The 15,309-nt window shown below is 39.1% G+C and overlaps 1 protein-coding gene and 1 long non-coding RNA gene across 3 annotated transcripts in view; one reads left to right on the top strand and one right to left on the bottom strand.

Annotated features, from left to right (window-relative positions):
* Nucleotides 1-15,309, top strand: part of flrt1a (fibronectin leucine rich transmembrane protein 1a) — an 80,258-nt gene that overhangs the window by 29,853 nt on the left and 35,096 nt on the right. The window lies entirely within an intron of this gene.
* Nucleotides 5,470-6,026, bottom strand: LOC141791289 (uncharacterized). Its single transcript, XR_012598311.1, has 3 exons — nt 5,892-6,026; nt 5,618-5,779; nt 5,470-5,536 (listed from the first exon to the last, which is right to left on the bottom strand). It is a non-coding gene; the product is annotated as an uncharacterized LOC141791289 (long non-coding RNA).

Raw genomic sequence — 15,309 nt, 5'->3', positions numbered from 1 at the left:
AGGCATGTGCAGAAGTGATCCGGCTTGGGTTGATGTCAGAGCCCACAGCAGAACAGACTCTCGTGTTGGTAGTTATGAAAAGTTCAGTGACTCTGCGTTGGTGTTTGTCACGTTATCTGTCACTGTTTCTCTTTTGCTTTGATTATCTGGTGAAGAACACTGCAGGAGCCCACATCTGTCAGCGGAGCTGTCAATCATTATGCCACATCCCCCTGTTTTGTTTTGTCTTGTTTTGTTTAAGCATAAAAAAAAGTTAAAAATCCATTTTGAAAAAAAATGAAGACAAGCTCATAAAGCAGCATGATCAGGACTAGCTGCTGAGACAGAAAACGTGTGCAGAAAAATGAACGTACCTTGTTACAATTTGATCCCATTGTTAAAATCTTTTGGACCACATTACAGGCGACATTTACATTTGCAGCTTGTAAACACTGATGGTGCAAGGATGCTTTTGCATTTTGGCAACAGAAGTATGACAGGTTTGTCAAGCTACACGAGGGGATTAATCCCCCAAAACTATGATTGCTTGAAAGACTTAATTTAAGCCAGATTCACAGAAAAAGTCCTGATAAATATCTTATTTGAAGGTAATTAAAGTGAAAATGGCCCAAATTGCTTGTAATGAGCATAGAAAATCCTGCCAGTGTAATAAGAAAAGAAGAAGTTTTTTAAACTGGGACAATATCCTTATTTCAAGCAACTAGAAGTGTCATTTTTTATTTCATTGGCAGATTTTTTTCCCCATTATTAACAACCCAGGCCTTATTTCTGGTTTTCAAAATCTTATAATATGACAATTTTCTGGATAATTGTGACATATATTAAGTCTAAGACTTTTTTAATAAGACTTTAGACAAAACCACTTGCTCAGTTCCGAGTTTTTTGTGTTGAATTTTTTACTGTGTGGATAGAAGACACTAGCAAGTAGGAAAGTATTAAATGGGCAGACAGAGACAGAGTCGGTGGAAAAACCGAGCATGTATGCCAGTGAGGAATCAGGAGCACACAAGTCATTCAGTGCTCAAGGCCACATTATCTGTGTGGACAATACCACGGTGAAATATCAAGTCATACACTTGAGTCTCAGTATGAGACCTGGGTCATAAAACACTTTAAAACTTTGTCCAAACAGTGAACTATCAGGGTAATGGTTTTGTGTTTTTGGCTTGCCAGCCTGCACGGTTTTTCGTTTGATGATATAGTTGTGATGTACACATAATTTGTGCTTTTGTTCATCATAATTCAAACTTTTGTTTTTGACTCACCCCTTTATATCAAGTGCTCATTGTGTTGCTCAGATGTTTGCACAACTTGTTGCTTACAAAGGGTAATGGATCAACACAGTCTCAGCAGTTTAACAAGAAAGAGGAAATTGCTAGCTACCTTAGTCAGGCTGCCTATTAACATGTAATCTAAAGCTTAGCAGTTCTTTGAGCTAAATGCTTGACAAAGCTAACATGCAGATATTTTAAAAGATAATGTTTACTTTGTTAACCATGTTATTTTTACCTCCGCTAAGGAGGTTATGTTTTTGGGGGAGTTTGTTTGTCTGAACAACATAACTCAAAAGGTAACAAATGGATCTTGATGAAATTTTCAGGAAATCTTCAAAACGGGATAAGGAAGAAGTGATTAAATTTTGGAGGTGATCCGGATCACCATCTGGATCCAGGTTTTTTTTAAAGGGTTCTTTATCATTGTGAGATAGGGTTGTTTTCACCATATGTGTATATAACTCCATATAACTAACACCAAATTGTAGCAGACAGTCTGCTGAAAGGGAGTATAACATTAAAGTAGGACTAAAGTGTTGGTGACAATCACAATATGCTTGGTGGAGGTCTGTGCTCTCTGATTGCTTTTCTAGTTCTTATTACTTATGGCCTTGAGTCATTCTGCTTATGTTGTTTGTAGAAAAATAAAACACAGCTAAAAGTAAGATAAAACAGGGAAGCCAGGCAAAATGAAAAGCTTAGGGTCAATAATAACATCAAATAAAACTGAATGGGTTCAGAACAGTTTTATTTATAAGTAACATCACAGCATTTAAATTAAGCAAAATATACACCCATAAAGTTTAAAATACATTTTTTTTAAATGAATGTGATTTTTGTTTTACATTCAAAGTGATATGTTTAAAAGAGATTGATCAATAAAGTTTTAAGAAGCTATTCACTTAATCTATAAAGAATTAATCTCATTGTAACAAACGTTTGATGAGAAGAGGTAGAAAATGGGCAATGGTGCATCATGAGTATCACGCATGCTTTCAGGGCTTCATCGTGACCAACTGAGCTGCTGAAAGCTCCCGACTCATGGTTAAAACCAATTGGACTTTCTTCAGTTGTTACATTCATCACAGTAAACTTCTGTCTGGGATAATGGTGATTCAAAGCAGTTAAAGTAAAACTTATCTAAAGAGGTTTGAACTCTGTTGGCTGATAACAGGTGATAAATGGAGTCTGAAAGGAGCTGCAGTCATTATTGTTTTTCACGGCCCAAACATCTAACATCATGGCTTGTTTTTTTTTAAACCTGCAGATACTTTTTTTCTTTTTTTACCTAACCCTCAACTCTACAGAAACTTTTTGTCTATTTGAGCCTCAGCACTCTCACAGTGTTGTTTTCTGGTGAAGCAGACAGCTTAAAAAAATTATGTACACTCCTTGCCTGGCAATAGATGGTGGAAGAAGAAAACAGAACTCAAAGGAAAAAGGTGGAGTGGACTCATAGTTTTCAGTTGGCCAGAAACACAGCTCTGTACAAATGTTGTTCAGCAACTGCTGGATGTGTTCAGCCTAGGAGCTGATAATATATCAGTGTTGTAGTTGCAGTCTGTTTCTTATGTCGAGGAGTTATTTCATGGTCAATGTTCACCTTGATGAATTACACAGCTCAAGCAATTTTCATGAGGATGGTGTTCGATTTTATACCACACAGTGTGAAAAAACAATGAATCTAAGACCGTACAGAAATAACAATTTATTATTCTTGGCGTTGAGAAGAAATGATTGTCCTGTTCAAATGCAGATCATTTTTGAAGGAGGTAAATTTTGGTTTGATTCATAAAATCAATCTGAAATCCAGCCTCAGGTCAAGGTTGAGCTCCTGGAGAGGCTGTGAGTCAAGGTCAGGCACTTTGACAGATGACAACACTTTTCACACTTAACAGGAGGGAAAATGTCACCTGTCCAGAAAATATGGCTGAGCAGCAGGGCTGGGGTCAAAGGTCAGGGGAGACGGTGTTCAGCTTTTTCTCCCTCAGAAACCTAATGATGGCTGTGTGGAGGCCAACAGGTTCAATGATGGAGATAAAAAAAATTAGTTGACCTGACCTGAAAAAAAAGAAAAAAGATGGAGTCCTTGTGATTCAGTGACTGTCAGTGTGGCGCTGCTGATGATTGAGATCATCCACTCTGTCGAGAGCCCTGTGACCTTTGTAAAATCTGATTCTGACAAAAAACAGTGGATGCTTGTCTTAACTTTGTTATATGCTGCAGGAATAGTTCAAAGGATCCTGTGTCCAGGATAAAAGTGATTAAGTGGATCAGGTGTGCACAAACAGAGAGGAGGAAAACCTTCCTGCTTTACAGTTTTTACAGTTGACTTTCTTTTCTTCTCTTTACAGATAAAAGAAAAGAAAGTACAGTTATTATCAGCAAATAAGTATCACAGTGCAGGAAGACCCTCCATCAACCCCAGGATTACCCTTAATGAACATTTACACACATTATCAGCATCCCAGCAGGAGATAACAGGCTTAAAAACTCTCTGGGGGGTTGTAGTTTGTCCGTGACAGTTAGCCCCGCGACCTCTGACCTCTGAGGGGTTCTCTGTGGACAGAATCTCTGAGCAGACGAAAGAAGTACGAGGGCCATGGGAGGGGAGTGGGGACAGATAAAAACTGGGATGAGGCAGAGTGAGAGCAGGAGATGTGGAGATAGACAAGAGAGCAGAGATAAGAAACAGAAAGCAACTGAATTTTCTTTCAGGGATTAATAAAGCACATTCTATTCTATTCTAATGTATTCTAATTTTATTTCTTCAGTTGAACTACTTGAAAAAAATATCTTTATGACTCAAAATTGTAATCAATTGAGGTAGAGCAGTATTTCTTTTAACCTTACATGCCAGACGGACAGTTTCATATATCCGCCACGGAAATATTTCACTAGTCCATCTGGGTAGCAGCTCTTCAGATTTGTTTTCAGAGGCGGGACCTTAAAAAAAAAATCAGCAGCTGGTGATTGGACGACGTTCTGATTGACACACTCACTGCATCAATCCATCAAGCCACGGTATGACGTAGCTTGTGTGCGCCGCTGCTGAGAAACAATAGACGAACAACTACAGGAACACGAGAACAGCTGTGATAATGGTGGTAGACGACTGCTGCCATTTTTGTAAAGTTAACTTAAGAATCAAAGGAACGCTGACAAGTACAAAAGTCTGCTGACGTCACGTCTGCTCATCACTTTCGCTGCTCCCGCCTCTCTTCCCTGATTGGGCTATTAAGAATTTATCCAAGTGAGATCGTTGGTCAATGAAACCTGCACTGTAAAACCTGACGAGTAAGTTCAACTCAAATGATTTGAGGAAACCGATTGCCTTGAATCATTTAAGTTTATTAACTTATACTGTACAAGTTAAGAAAACTCTTTCATTTGAGTTCAAGCTACTTAAATGTGCAGTGCTATGGTAACACATTTAAATTGATTCTAATGTTTAATTTCAACTAAGTTTAGTGAACTTGTTTCATTTATTGTTTTATACTCACAAGAAGCATTCTAAAGAGCTTATTTAAAATATGTGACTGTATTTTTTTGAAATAGTTAGATGAACTTACATTAATTTCTTTTATCCAACTTACTGCAACTCATACCAAATGAGGAAACCGATTGCCTCAAACCATTAAAGTTGTAAAAACTCAATACAACACAAAAATCATTGAAAACTTCGTTTGTTTATTGACTTAAGTTGATTCAAAACAGAACAACAGACCATACATGTGTTAAAGATTTTGTTTTCACGTTTCCTTTTTTGAAAGGTTGGAAACAACTGGAACATAACTTTCTGCCATCATCAAGGTTTAAGAGGATAATCTGGATGAACTCAAAGAATCCATTAAGCTTTTTAGGGTAGCTCAAATAAAGTACGTTTATCAGTCCAAACAAAATCACCAGTGAATCTGGTCAAGATCTGTGACACATCACCACCTGATCCTCAAGGACAATGGACACATGGCAGGTCTCGAAGGGAACTCCAGCAAGCGCAGCTTCGTCATTTGTAACTGCAACCAGAGCAACTGCTCCTTCATGCACTTCCGATTCCTCCTGAAAATAAAAGAATGAAAGAAAAATTAAATAATTTCTACATTGGCACAATTAATTTTGGCACTCATAGTCCTCCATGTATTTTTGTCCAAGAAATTATAAATTACCTTGCAAGTTTTGAAGACTTCTGAGGAATCCTCCTTCAAGTGTAGCACCAGGCCAGCCAGGACTGCTGTCAGGACTGCAGTGATGTCGTTCTTGTCCTGTAGTATGAATGTAAGTTTTACAAATGATAGCTTTTTTTACCATCACCATCTGTTAAGGATATGGAAGCATTATTTTACCATTTCTTCATAAGTCTTCATGAGATTCTCCAAGACCTTGCCTCGGTTCCCAGTTCTCCTCTTTTTGAACAGCTTCAGAAGTTGAGGGGTATACTTGTCCAAAGAATAAAAGAAAGAATACTGCAGATTTTGATTTGTGATCCTATGGAACTCTGTGTAGAGCTGGAAAACAAAAACAGTGCATATATGTAGACCATTAAACACACCATATGAAAATCAGGAACTGCATTATTGAAGTTCACCATTAATGTATATCCTTTGTATTTTTCCTTACCTGGGCTTCATAAAAGAGAGCTGGCCATCTTTCTTTAAGTTGTTCTACAGGAGGTCTCAAGGTCCCAATTTCCTCACGCCTCAGTGAAAAGGTGTGCTGCATGTGTAGATAGACGTAAAGAAAGATCTCTGTAAAGATCCTCTATAAAGATAGAGAAGAATGTTAAGAAATTTTGAAACAGCACATATAAATGAAAAGAGGTAAGTAGTAAAAGACATAGTTTCATACAAATCTAAGGCCCCAACAGGACATTTTAGGAATGTGACTGTTCTTTTCCATGTTTCAGTGAATTATGATGCCCAAATTCATATTTCTTTTGTATTGTCATTGTTAAATATTGATAAACGCACATTATCAAAATGCTTATTTCATTAACATCACACAAGACATATTTTCTGCATGGCTTCACATTAAAACACACTGATGAGAGCATGGAATATTTAATATTTAAATAAGATACTTTCAGAGCAAATCCACATTTTATTCAACATGAATCTTAACAAAATTATAAGTTCCCTTAACATTTTTTCTTCAGGGTGATAAACGAGAGAGAAATATTAGGCCTTCATTTTGTGTGTTTACTAAAACGATGAAGCGTGAGACTGTGGCTCATATACCATCTCTCTAATGTACAGCTGTGTGATCTGTCACTGAGCCTGCTGCTCTGACGAGTTATAACAACCAGAGCTTGGACACATTGCTTTACAAAGCTTTTAAACTCATGTCAACGAAGCTTTATTACGTAGCAAAGATAGGATGCTCTAAAGAGCGCTCGAGTCACGCTGTGTAAGAATATCACACTCACGGAGCTGTGCCTCTCCCTCAGTAAGTCAGCGATTCATTCATAAACAAACAAAAAAAAAAACAGTTTCAGGAACAGACTGACCGGAGCAGCAATAAGCTGCACGTCTTGAGGTCAGAGGATACACTGTTGTTAAAAGTTTGACTTGAGTTACATCCCGTTTGTTTGTAAATAGCTCCAGCTGTGCGCATAGCGCGTCATCTGCTTCATTCATATGTGATGGGCTGTTTACTGTCTCAATCATTTACTAGGTTAACCAATATGATATTAAAGATAATATCTCAGCATTAGCTCAAGAAAAGAATAAATTTAAAAAGGGAAATTTTACGTCATACCGACAGCACGGCGATCGTTAAAACAAAGATAATTTACATTGGTGGGATCTTGATTATACACAAAACGTCCTCTTCTTCAATCTCCGTAGCTATTCTCCTCCAAACGTCTTAATAATCGTTATATTTGTAGTTTTGATATCTTTTGTTGTAAAGAACTGGGTGCCGGCATACGGACACAATCAGCTCATCATCCCTGTAGAATGTTTTTGTATGTGAGATGTCAACAATGGGCGTTTTTATTGGTCAGATGTGAACTCGTCGCAAGCGAAACTTTGGAAAAATCGACCTCAGTCCGAACAAATTAAAGTCGAATTTTCACTTAGCGCAAAACACTGCTGGTTTGAATGCCTGCATTGATAAACAGAAGGTTCGAAAAAAATAAATAACTTGCGAAATATTAGCGCGAAAAATGGGGGTCTGGTGTAAGGCTTTTAAGTTTTATGAGCCACTGTTAGTTTACTCTGAAGCCCTGCGCAGATAGTTACAGCACCATTGCTGTTAAAACAGTATCTTTTCAAATTGCCATCTCAACAATATTTTCGTCTGTCCAGTGAGCATTAGCTTTTATTTCCATAACATTAGCCAACCCAGCGGTAAGTGGGCTCAGCTAACGTGAGCTTATGTGTTGGAGGAGAACTTGCGGCTAACGCTGTAGTTGCCTTACACAGGAACTTTAAGCCACAGTTATTAAAAAACAGTGAAACACAGCATGCAATTAAGTTAACAAAAGACCATTCTTACCGTCAATTTGGAAACAAGCCGTTAGCAAAAGTGAAATCATTGCAGTCCCCTGGTTCAGGTGCAAAGTAAAAATGGCTTCTCCCGCTAGCCTCATGTCTGTCTAAGATGTAGAAGGGTCTCCAACCCAGATCAGCAGGGGCTGCTCTTTTGACTTATATAGAATGAGTTCATGAAATCTACTGAAACAAAACAAGTTACTTGAACAAAGTTAAAACGTTTGAAAAACACTTAAACTATGAAAGAAAAAAACATGTACTCAAATCTGATGAGTTATTGTGTTAGTTATTCATTTTTGAGTTAGACACACTTCTTTGAAAGGAGTGCCTGCCACTTTTTCAGGGAACTAAGTTATTTTAACTTACTTTGTTCACTAATATATGCTGTTAGGTTTTACAGTGTGGCATGATGGATCTGCAGGATTTCAGAAGCTGAATCAGGCAGGTCCATCTGCTCTGCAAGGTTATATTTCATCTGCCACATGTCAAAGTGTTTGTGTTTGTTGTTTTGTTTGTTTCATGAGACTTTCTGACGTTTGAGACCAAAGTTTATATGAGCATAGGATGGATGCTCTGAGGTCACACTTTCACTTTCAAGATGCAAATATATTGGAATAGAGTAATGTACGAGATAAATTTCATGAAGCAGCCATCTACCTATGCAAAGACGATGAAATGAGAGTGTCCTCTTGAGGAGGTTATGCTTACTGTGGCTTCATGTGCGCTCAGTCCTCCAAGAGCTCACCACACACAGGGAAAAGTCGAATACAATCTCCTCAAACCACGACAGTACTGTTTATTTTTTAAACGACAATGTGCTCCCTGAATTTAGCTTTTTTTTTCCTTGCCTGCATGACCACATAAAAATGTTTCAATGGTTTGGGTCCCTCAGGCCATCTGAGGATACTCAAGGGGCATATTTTTCATCAATAACGTCAGCAGCCTTGAGAAAGCAAAGGAGACCTCCTCTCCTTTTCCTCGTGTTCTTGGTTTCTGCCGCTCTCCATTTGTCAAAGTCCTGCTGTATCATTTCATGGTTGACTCTCTTTTCCTATTACCACATGTACACGACAGTATGGGCGCCCACGGGACATGTCGACATGCAGACCCAATAAATTATTAGGTCTTGTTTATTATGAACTCTGTAGCTTACAGAACCGGCTGCATGCAAGCTTTTAATATTCATGCAGCATGACTGTTCCCAACTGATGCTAACAGGACCAAGTGGGATCAGATTAATGCAGTCACGTTCATGTGCAGAATAAGACATGCAGAACACATGTGGATGTGCAGCGTTCGAACAATTAGTGCTGGGTCAGCATACACACATGCACACACACATGCATAGACGCAGACACACATGCAGCAAGCAGAAAAGACGAATCTGTTGTTTTGTTCTGCAGCCGGCTTGGATTGACGTGGACGGTCAGGCTATTTCTGTCCTTTTTTTTGGTCCGTGCTCGCTGCAGGCAGGAGAGGTCGGGACGCTGTCCGCTCGGCTGAGTGGTCGAGAGAGGGCGGCCCATCACGCAAGACTTTGAGAGGAAATATTTTGGAAGGTGAAAACACTCGCTGAACTGCGCCTCCTGTGAGCTACATGAAGCGTGGTGGTTAAAGCAGCAAAAACTGAAAATGGTTCAAAATGTGGTTGTGCTGATCATAACATGGTCTGTTGCTCACCCTGTATCACTCTTTCTCTGTCTTCCATGGCAGTAAATATGTCATTAAACGGGCCGTCCAGATATGAGTCATCTGTGAGATTAGTCTTTGTTTTCTGCCTGCCCTCTGTCCCTCTCTATTCTTATCCTGCCTAATTTCCTCTCCATCTCACACGTTTTTTTCTCCCCTGCATGTTGACCTTGTCCCTTATTCCACCTTGTTCGATTGTGAGATACTCCACAGTGTGTTGTGTGTGAGTGTGTGTGTGAGTGTGTGTATGTGTGAGGGGACAAAGAGGAAACAGAGGTGTGTGAGAGGGAGAGCAGTGGAGAGAAGAGAAGGAGAGAAAGCACTGAGGTGTCCAGCACTTAAATTGCCTGTTTATTTCCAGTCATTGCATCAATTACACTGATGCAGCTTACAAACGAGCATGTGTGTGTTTGTGTGGGGGTGTGTGTGTGAGAGAGAGGGAGAGAGGGGGAAGGGGTTGAAAAAAAAAGAAACTATTAAGAATGATAGATATGTAGATTTTTTGTGCTGTACTCTGCAGTTTCAGGCTTCCTGCAAGTCAGAAAAAACAACAACAGGGAGGACAGGAAGGAAAGAAAGAAACTCCGGGTGTGTTTTTGATTGTGATTGGGAGGAAAATCAGTGAGTTTTTGCCTAAAGAGTGCATGTCTGAGTGTGTGTGAAGCGGGCTGCTGGGTGTGTCAGTGAGTGTGTGTTATGTGAGGTTGAGCAGCGGCTGCCCTGAGATCAGCGGCGTGATGGTCGGCTCTCCGGGGAGGAGGAGGAGAAGGAGGGGGGAGGCGTGTCTGTGACAGGCTGCAGTGATTAGTTGAGCTCAGCGGGCAGAATTTATCAGACTCAGCCGAGGCCGTGAACCATTTCGGCCTGCAACTCTGCAATTTGTCTCCCACTTTGCGTCACATAACAGCGGCTTGCTTTTGCAATTTTGTACAATCGTCTGGCTTCATGGCTTTCGAAGAGAACAATGTATATTTTTGGTTCAGGAATGGTGAGATGTAGCACATCACATGCTCACATGGCGGGTTGCTGCATAACCTTATTTATGGTAATAACATGATTTTTACATGATGCATTGAAATCATATCTGGTTTTACAGTAAATGTCATTTTATTCTATAACTCACCTGCAATTTGTCACTGATTTCTATAAAATAATTCTCCATGTCAGGAGACTCATCCTTTTGTCTTTACAATGACTGAACTGTTCATGTCATACTGTTTCTGCAAAACATCAAAACCTGAGGCTAAAAAAAAGGACTTTTAAAAATCTTTTGGGGCTAAAATGAAAATCAATAGATTACTGAAAGTTTTTTGTATTTTTCAAACTAGAAAAGCACCCATAAATTTTTTTTATAGGTGTACAGCTTACTTAATTTAAATGTTGTGATGTTACCTACAAGTAACACTGTTGTGGATTCATTCAGTTTTATTCGATGCTATTATTGACCCAAAACATTTCATTCTGCTTGTCTTCCCTGTTTTATCTTATCTTTAGCTGTGTTTTATTTTTCTACAAACATCTACAAACAACATTAGCAGAATGACTCAAGGCCAAAAGTAATAAGAACTAGAAAAGCACTCAGAGAGCGCAGACCTCCACCAAGCACATTGTGATTCTCACCCAACACTTTAGTCCTACTTTAATGTTATACTCCTTTTCAGCAGACTGTCTGCTACAATTTGGTATTAGTTGCAGGTTTGTACCATAATTTGTTTCCTGACAGTGTTGAAAGTTATGATGACCCAGTACATATTTCATATTCCAGATCTTAGTATCCAGAATATTGCCAGAATCTTAATCGTACTTTTACATCTGTCAGAAATTATGGTGACCTTGACTTGTATTGTTTTGCAAAGCAATCTGACCATTTATCATGGAGTTATATACTCATATGGTGAAAACAGCTCTATCTCACAATGATAAATAATCCTTTAAAAGAATCCTGGATCCAGATGGTGAACCAGATCACTTCCAAAATTTAATCACTTCTTCCCTATCCCATTTTGAACATTTCCTGAAAATTTCATCAAGACCCGCTCGTTATTTTTTGAGTTATATTGTTCGAAGACAAACAAACAGGCAAACTCTCCCAAAAACATATCCTCCTTGCAGGAGGTAAACATTACACTTCTTTCTCTCCCTATCTCTCAAAAACAAAACAAAACAAAACAAAGCAAAAACAAGCAAAAATAAACAAAAGGTCTTGGGGAAGTGTTAGACCTTCATGATTTATAAACTGCTGACAGAGAAGGTGCGATTTTCCACTGAAAATGCTCAAGATAAATGACACATTTAAGTATTTTTTTTTTCAGATGCAGAGGACAGGAAATAGAATGTACCACATTGTTGGGGCTCCAAATTCAGTGCAGACTAAAAATTCGTGGCAGGAGCTTCAAGATGCATTATTTTCCTCTAATAATACAACAAAGAGTCTGGTTGAAGCATCCTTATATTACGTTTTGGTGCCCCCTGTGGACAAAGTGGCACTTCTTACATAGATGCTGATTTCATTCCATACATGTGTAAGCAAAAATTTTCTGCAAAAATCTTCTTATCATGCTGTTTCCAACAGGACAATATGCAGTATCTCTTTCTTTCTACCAATTTCAGTCCATGTTCCGTCAGTCAGAAGCTCCCCTCAGTGTTTTCTACCATATGTATTGACTGTTTTTGGGTTGTAGTGTGAAGATCGTCCCTCCACCTAAACAACACGACAGTTCAGGTAAAAGGCCTTCAATTCAAACTCAAAGCATCAGGACTCTACAGATCCATCTTTGGACTCATAAATAAAAAACAATATATAACAGACGGACATTCAGAGTGTATAACACATCATCACATTTTAACTGATGTGGTGAAGGTGTGTCTGACAGTATGTCCAGTAAGAACTCTGCTCTCTCGTCTGCTCTGATTTTGTTGTTTTGTTTTGGTTCCTTGTTTTGCTGTTTGTTCCTCAATCCCTAAAGCCCCACAATCTTCAGCAGAAAACCCATCACTGTTTGTTTGCTTTTGGGTGATTGGTTGTGTTTTTAAAGCTGTTTTAGCTGATAACAGCTGGCTGCTGCCGATGAAAATAACACTACCAGAAAGGTGAGAATGAACCAGAACAAAAGAGTTTCAGGTGACTGGCTCAGGAATGAGCTGAAACTGGCTTTTCAGTCTCAGGAAAAATAACGTGAGCTGCTGACTGTGGTGGGTAGTCCATGCGGGTTTCCATCGTCTACATTCACAGTGTCACATATAGTCAATAACACGCTGTTATGACACAGACATCAGCTGCTGCTGCTGCTGCTTTAGCATGGCACCTTGGGCTTCCTAAGCTGTGACTGGCTTTTTTTTTTCAGCTCTTAAACAATTAAAATATGACACAATCCATTTAATAATCAAAACAACAACTGGGAGATGACTTGCTATTGAATTATAATTATTACTTTCACCACTCTGGCGAGGCCCGGTAGGTTTCCAGTGTGAGAAATGTCAAAGTAAATCCTCGTATTAGAGGAAACTACTTTTAATCAGCCGCTGAACAGCCGATCATACCGGCCCGGCTCATTACTGTCTGAAGCAGAGAGCATGAAAAACATGGGTGACAGATTTAGTGGTCTGCCTCCCCCTCTGGGATGCATACACAGTTTTTATGGTAAGGGAAACAATTCATCAAAGGGCAATTCATCAGTGGATAACTTTTAATTAATGTTCAAACATGCAGACCTTTAAAACGGCAACCTCAGCTTACCCTCGCTTTCTGCTTCAGTGTCCGCTCTGTTTGTTCCCTCTTCACAACGTCAACGTCCTCTTCTTTTTCCCCTTTGTCTTCAGAGTGCAGTCTGTTTATTTACTTGTCCACCTCCACTTCATCGCAATCCAACACTGTTTTCACAGCTCCTCTGTTCCTCTGCACTCTATATTCCCCCCGTGTTTACATGGCTGCACGATCAATTCCTCGTGGATTAGGAATCGCTAATTTTTGTTTTGCTGAATGCCATCCCTGATTTCCAGCAGCTTATCTTAATATTTCACTCCAACCAGCTCATTTTCCTGCTTTTTCCCTCTCCTCCCCTCTGCCCTGAATTAGCAACATCAAGACGGAGAATTGAAAGAAATGGCCGATCAGAGGACACAGTGGAAGGAGAAACTGTTTGAAAGCCTCGAAATGGAGCCGCCATGAACAAATTGGACGGTCGTGAGGAGAGTGTAGTTGCAAAGCAGTCCACACAAGAAAGAAGAAAAGAGAGTCGGACAGATTGATTCTGAATGAAATTAAAGAGGACGAGGGGGGAGAAGGAGATGAGTAAATTGAGCATTACATACTGCACTACAGTGTCTCTTAATTAAGCGTGTAAAAGCTTTCTTATTAGGACTGATGCAGCGCTCAGTTAACGAGGGGAGAGAGGATGCTCTTTCAGTTGTCATTGAGATGGGCCTCCGAGGAAAAAGTCAAACAGCAAAGCTCAGAATAAGAAAAAGAGGGAGACTAACTTCAGGGACAGGGTGGAAGAAGAAAAAGAAGAAAAAAGATCCGCACTAACTGTTCTTGTGAATTTTTTCTGGCTCAGTGTGTTTTGTTCTCAGTTATCTGTCATCTTTGTCATCCTGGTCCACGCTGCTCCCCACCGCGTCCTCTTCAGTGAATAGACATTATGTGCAGCAGCATTGAAAGTCTGAGCACATCGCAGGGTATCTGTGTGTGAAAGAAGTGAGTGTGGGTATGTGCGTGTGTCAAATCAGTTCAGCTCCAGGTTCTGCACCTTTGCTGTCTATCAGTGTTGAATCAGTGTGAGGTAAAAAGTTTAGAAAAAACACCAGGCTCTTCCATATCTGAAATGTTTTTTACACTTTGAGAATATAATGAGAGGAGCAGAAGAGATATAACACAGCATGAAGCATCTCATGCAGGCAAAACTGATCATTGATTAAAACTAATCTGATGTTTTTTAAAGTAATGGCACAGATTATGACTGAACAGTAAATGTCTGACAGGACAAAGAAAGACTGATATAAATCAAAGGTCATTGTTGTAATAGTTCGACTTGTTTCTTATAGAACTGGACATTAAAAAAAATGGTTGTTTCTAATGTGATGTATTATTTCTAAAATAAAAGATGTAAGAACAGAAATTCAGAGGGAAAAGTAGCTGCACTGTGGAAACACTGACAGTACTTTATTTTTTCACCTTGCATCACTTTGCCTGGTGTCATGTATTCTGTAGATAGTGTTTGTTTATCTGAGCCTGCTACAGTATTAGTAAAAAGTGACAGAAGCCTTTTTCCTTGCTCTTTAAAATGACTGGATAGAATTTAGCCCAACATGCAGCATCACAGGATTTTCAGTATTTACAGTCAAATGCAATTTATATTAAGTCAGGAAACAAGTGTGTTTCTAAAATTAGTGACACTTTTAAACAAACTGTCTACTATTAAAAAAACATATTTCAGGATGAACTGGTAAGCATGACTTAAGCTGAGAGAGGCTAGCTATTCCTCCTTGTTTCTTGTTTGTAAGGTAGGGCTGAACAATTAATCAAATTGAAACCAACATCGTGGTATGATGTAAAGCAATTTTCACATCGCAAAAGCTGCAATTAGAAAAAAAAGTTTCATTTACACAGACCTGGACGGCATGTACAGAGTAACTTGTACAGAGAGCTGCGATAGAATGAGTGTGGCTGGCAGAGCCATACCCTACAGAGGAGGATAAGGGCCAAAAAAATGAAATGGTTAAAAAAAAAAAAAAAAAAAAAACATCATTTTTTTTTTACTAACTAATTTTTCTAAGAAAAAAGTAAGAATTCTAAGATTTAAGTCAGAATTCTGTGGAAGAGGATTAGGGCCACTGATGAAAAAAAACAGCCTTTT

Source organism: Halichoeres trimaculatus, unplaced genomic scaffold, assembly GCF_033239565.1.
Source record: "Halichoeres trimaculatus isolate MK-OKI-2021-1 unplaced genomic scaffold, fHalTri1.1 fHalTri1_scaffold_6, whole genome shotgun sequence".
NCBI lineage: Eukaryota > Metazoa > Chordata > Actinopteri > Labriformes > Labridae > Halichoeres > Halichoeres trimaculatus.
The sequence above is the reverse complement of the archived record's forward strand: the minus strand, read 5'-3'. Positions and strand labels throughout refer to the sequence as shown.